We start from the raw sequence: 6,000 nt of genomic DNA on the forward strand, positions 1-6,000 counted from the left end.
GTGCTGGTCAGAACCTGCCGGGAGAAGGGACAGGTGAGAATGGGTTTCACCACAAATCCTCCAAACACTGAAGGTCACATAGATTTGAACTTGAAAACAAAAAACATAGCACTGAGAATGTCATTCTTAACCCTCTTTCAAAACTTTCTACATGAAATTGTATAGCCTGGGCAGGGGGCACAATTGCTATTTTAACAACTACTGAATCTTCTGGTAATTTGATGATGTAAATGCAGCAATTTTGCATGATTTTGTTTCCTTAAAAGAAAAAAGAACAAAATCCCATATCCCTGTAGGGACTAGAAGGCAGAGGTGAAGCAGGCAATGGGGAGGCCAGGACACTTGATTTTCTTAGCCACCTGTTCTTAAATCCCATTTTTTTTAAATAAACACCCCAGTCAGGTTGTATTTTGATGATTGCAACTACACATTCACGAGGTGACAAGACTGCTCTAAGCTTATATGTTTATTTCTAGACACATGGCCTGAGGAAGGCTCCTAATCCAGAGTTCTCCTCCTGATTGTTCTGCAATTGGGGGTTCAGAGCCTCACCTGCAGTCACCTGATTCTGTGTGTACCAGTCTTCCTGCATTATTTCATGTGGCAAAGTCAATTTAAGAGTTAATAATAACTTCCCAATATACAAATAAAAGTATGTCACCTTAAATTTTTGGCAGTGAGCTGGCATTTTATCATTTAGTCATTTCACATCATTACACTGCAATATGGAATGTAATGACATGACACACATAAATGACACACACGTGGTCTCTCTTGTATGAAAAGAAATAAAGTAATAGAAAACAATTATATCTTAAAGGTTGCCCGTTGTACTTCCACAACTTGAGGTTAGAACGCTGATCAAATGCAAGGTGTAGAAAAGGATATTTTCCCCTACAGATGTCCTGTGTGGGACCCAGTATGGTAAGTGGATTGTCTCCATCCACAAGAGGACATTCCTGATGTCATGAATGTCCTCTCTTTCCAGGGATCCATGAGATTGAGGAGGAAGATTGTGGCAGACAACTTCTTCTTTTTTTTTAAACATAATTTTCTGCTGTCATGTTAAAAATATCAAGCCCCTGCCTAATTATTGCCTAATTATTCAAGTTCCACATTTGGTACTAATGGAAGTTCTGTGCAATGACCCTCACTCACCAATTCTAGTCTTGGGAAAGCATCTCCCTACTGAAAACCAGGTCTTTTTTCCTGTAAAATCTTAAATGCATTTTGGATTCAGCAGGCTGACAATAGAGCTGACAGCTCTTTAGCATGACCTTGTTTTGTTCTCAGAATTTATCCCCTGAATGAAAAAAAGAAATTAATAATTAGTATGAAAAAATAATATCATTTACTTGTTTGAGAATAAACAAACAAATCAAAAGCAAAATTATCAGAAAATTGTAAAGGACAAAAATATAAAAGCTAAATACCACAGGTAGAAATATACTTCATGTAAACTTGATTAATTTCTAATTCCCAACTGGTCAAATGTTGACAATTTCATCTGGTTCAATATAATTTGAAATAAATTATAGAAATAGCATCTGGTGAATTTTTTTCCATTGTAGGGTGCCTTGCTCAATTTTCCAATGGCAGTACCATTCAAAGGGGCTGTGGATAGTGCCTCAGTTTTTGCCTGATAAATAGGAAGAGCAAGAAAGAGAGACAGAGAAAAGCATGGGCAGAGATGCCAAACCTCTTGCCTGGGGAAGGAATCAGCTCCTATATCTCAACCAAGTGTGTGGTCAGGTAAGCTGGGATCAAAGTCAATGCATAAATGAGTTTCCAAGAGTCCATTCTTTGGATCTGAGTAAGGCAACAACCAGAACAGTGAGCACTAAAAGCTTAACACAGACAATCCAATAATTGAACTTCACAGAATTGATTTTACAGCTGCTATTGTGTTGCTTTGTCATGTCTCCAATGACCCCTAAGCAAGGAAATAATATTCCAAATATTCAACAGGAGTCACCCAGGTAATAATCAGGTTACTAAGTCATACCCTGCACACATGGTGAGAGAGCATGGGGTCCTTTAATAAACATGAGTTTCATTAGTCCTTCCAGAATGAGCTCTCTTGCAGACCAGGGCAATGAGCCGGGGATTTTAGAATGAACAGGCCTACATAATAATGGATGCAAAAACATCTAGGCAGCACAATCTTGCAATCAGTTACTCAGATCTTTTGGTATCTGTTACCTGAGAAGTCATCAAGTTGGGTGTCCACCAGGGTAGTCTTGTCAATCTCAAGAAAAGAGAAAGCATGAACAATCAAATAGTCAGAATGTCACCGTGTGTCTCTGCTTTCAGAAGGAGTTCCCAGTGATACCTTAGAGCCAAAAGCCAGGGTCCTACAGACTGAAATTTCAGTGTCAGGAGGTTAAAAAATCCCCAATGCAGAAGTGACCTCCCTCAGTCTATTTGCATCTAAGCAGCCCAAAGAAGTCAGGAGGTCTGAATGCAAGGACCCTTCACATCCACCTGCCTTGGCCCCCACCCTCAGCATGAGTGACACTGCCTGAGTCCTCTTCAGCTGCTAACAGAATGAGAGAGTCTGCCACCACAACAGGTCCAGCCCATAAGACAGACTCACTGAAAGAATGACTCCTGTAGCCTTTCCTCTCCCCCACCTCAAATTTCCTGAGCACGTGGGTCTCTTCTAGAAACCAGTCAAGTCAATTATTTTTGACTAGAGGGAGAGGCAACAAAACCTCTGCTGTGAGTAGGGGCAGTGTTCAGATGGATTGCACCAGTGATGGTGTGCCCCACCTCTAAATATTCAAAATATTTGGAAAGGTGAGATGGACACAAGCCTCATCTGACAAGAGAAAAGGTTGGGAGCAACATGCTATGGCTGTTTTCAGCTGTCTGCAGAGCACCAATTCACAGGAGTTTGAGCTTCCAAAAGACCTAAAATACTGATGGTTCTGGTCTCCTGAACAATAAATCAAAACTTATTAGGACTAAAATGTTTTGTGTATGTGGCTTTCAAAATTGTCATTTGGAGATTCTTTGAAAGTGTATCCATACCTGGGCCCATTGCATGCCAATCTCCAGCATGGGGGCCCAGACCTCTGTGTTTTGTGGCACAGGGCAGATTGAGAAGCTCTGCTCTTGTAATGTAATTCCACCAGTTCAGGTTCATTATCACTTCCTTCTTTGCTCAGAGCCCTTGCCCCATTGGTCTCTTTTTGGTTCCTGGAATATTTCAGGCTCATCTCAAAATCATGGCATTTGCTCTTCCTGGTTCTATGCTTCCAGAGTCTTTTTTCTGACTGCAATTGGCTCATTAGCCAATATGTTCCAGTTTTGTTTCTTTTATTTTAGCAAGAGAATTGCATAGAGATAATATGCTGTAAGCGGAGGTTCAGTCATTACCATGTATGCATTATACAGTAATAGGAAATGTTCTGCCCCTCTTAGCTTGATGACAACTTGTGCAAGAGCCCTAGACTTCTTCAGGTAGTAGCCACCTCCTTGATTTATAATCCAATGGTGGTGGAAGAGATTAGCTGTGTAATTTAAATAACTAGCTTTCACTAATGAACTGGGGCCAGGGAGAAAGCACTTTACATTGAAAAGGCTCCATTTCACATACTGTGAGTCCCACATACTTTGTCTCTTAATGTTTACATTATATATATGGGAAATGGTTTTCTGCCAGAAAACTGAGTGATCAAAGAGTCTTCGAAGATACAGTTTCTTCTACAAGTGGCTACAAATCAGACTGCCACTCTCTGGTTAACAAGAATAGGGTTACCAGAGATAGCCAGAAAAAATACAGGATGCCAGATAAAACTGGATATCAGAAAAACAGCAAATAATGCAATATTTGTGGCATAGTTATAGTAAATACTTTTGTTTCTTATCAAACATTTAAATATAACTGGGCATCTGGAATCCTAAGCTAAGAGGAAGGTGGAAAAGTGGCATTCTTAACCCAGGGAGGGTCTTTGTGTACACTCTGAAAAGCTTGGCGTAACCTTGCAGTAAAATGTCTGGCCTCTCTGATTCTCACTGGAGCAGTTTAACTCAGAAGATTGCTACAGGCTTCACTGAGTTTGGAAATAAATTGTTGGTCACTTTTTTCCCACATGGATATGCAAGTTTTAAATGATGTTTTCTTCATATTAACCCCAAAACATTTTTCTACTGTTATATTTTTTATAAAGAAAATATTCAGTGGTTCAAACCTGAGAATTCTTAGAACCACCTACCATCACCACAACAAATACCAAATCTCTCCCTGGATCTCCACAGATGTGGTTTTACAAACACAGACCATGAATATACCCACGTCACTGAAGACAGCTGCACAGGCAAGTACTTGCAGATGCGAATCCAGAGTAGCACCATTGGAAATAACCAAAAGGCTGCAAGACAACCCTGAGGGCCATGGTAGAGACAGTCTAGTGGATGAATAGATAATGAAGTTGCTGTCTATACCTGGGATGGAGTTTCTTCCCCCACAAAAAAGAAGAAAATACTGATACACGCTATAATGTGCATGAACTTGAAAACTGCTGAGGGAAAGAAGCAAGACACAAAAAGTAAAAAGTTGTGTGGTTTTCTTTGCACAAGACATATCCAAATAAGTCCATCTATAGAAATTTGGAATAGATGAGTGGTGGTCAGGAGGCTGGCTTGGAGGAGTAGGTGGGGAAGTGACTACTAAAGAGAACAGCTTCTCTTTGGGTGAGGAATTTTCTGGAAGTAGACAAAGGTGGTAATGGCATAGCAGTGTCAGTGTATAAATGTCACTGAACTCTTCACTTAAAAATGGCTTATTTTATATTCTATGAATGTCAACTCTATAAAAATTAACCAGTCTATCAATTGTTGATTTTTATTTGACCATTGGATCCATTAGTCTATCTTGATCTGGTTTTGAACTCTGTACCAGCTGCATACACACAGTTGACAGCTGCTTGTCAACTGACAGCATCTCAAGGTAAGATACTACCTCAAGCAGTATGGGTGGAGCATCTGGAAGTCCTGGGGAGCAATGCAATTAGAACATAGCCCCAGTCCCTGTCTCCGAGGGACAGCTCCTTGCAGACTGTTCACAGCTAGTGCTTATTTGTATTAAATTCTCTCTCCCTTCTTTCTCAATTAGGCTGGAAGAGTGCATTTAATTATATTGAAAACCACTTGTATCAGCCCCTGCCTGCAAAACAAATAGGGTTACCAGATACAGCCAGCAAAAATACACGACGTATTTTTGGCCTAGGAGGTGATGAGTCCTGAAGGGTTCACAAGGTACTTCAATGGAGTGGCTCGATGTGCACTTGTGACAGACCACAAGGACCCTCAGTGGCAGTGTGACACAGGAAATTCCTTAAATCTTGGGGACCAGTTTTCTTATCTCTAATACAAGGATATGGGTTGAAAGTCCCTTATTTCAAATGCTTGGGACCAGTTGTTTCTGATTTCCAGTATTTTAGAATTTTGGATCTTTTGTAATCTGTTACCTGAGAAGTAATCAACCTGCGGTGTGTTGGGAATTAAATCTGAGTCTAAACAAGAAATTTATTTAAGTTTTCCATGTACCTCCTCTGCACAGCTGGAAGGTAAGCATTTACATACTTAAAATAATTTTTTGCATGAGACAAAGTTTTATAGTATTAGATTCTCTACTGTGGCAGTATCAATGCTCAATGCTCAAAAGTTTTGAAGTTTGGAGCCTTTTGAATTTCAGATATTTGGATTAAGGCTCCTTAGTTTGTGATTACACTTACCTCCAAGGGTCACTAGGGGATTGAGTCGGTTCTTTTAAAGCATCGAGAACAGTATTAAAGATTGGCAAAACTGAGCGCTAGTGGCATTGAAGAACCACTGGGTCTTTTCCATGTTTCTCTCTGTTGGGAATGTACACACCAGAGTGTCTGTACCATGGAAATTTGTGTAGCAGCTTTTTGTTATTTTTGTTTTGTTTTGTTTTTTGGTTCTGGGGATTGAACTGAGGGGTTCTCTTACCATTGATCTATATTCCCAGCC

Source organism: Urocitellus parryii, unplaced genomic scaffold (genome assembly GCF_045843805.1).
Source record: "Urocitellus parryii isolate mUroPar1 unplaced genomic scaffold, mUroPar1.hap1 Scaffold_674, whole genome shotgun sequence".
Classification (NCBI taxonomy): Eukaryota; Metazoa; Chordata; class Mammalia; order Rodentia; family Sciuridae; genus Urocitellus; species Urocitellus parryii.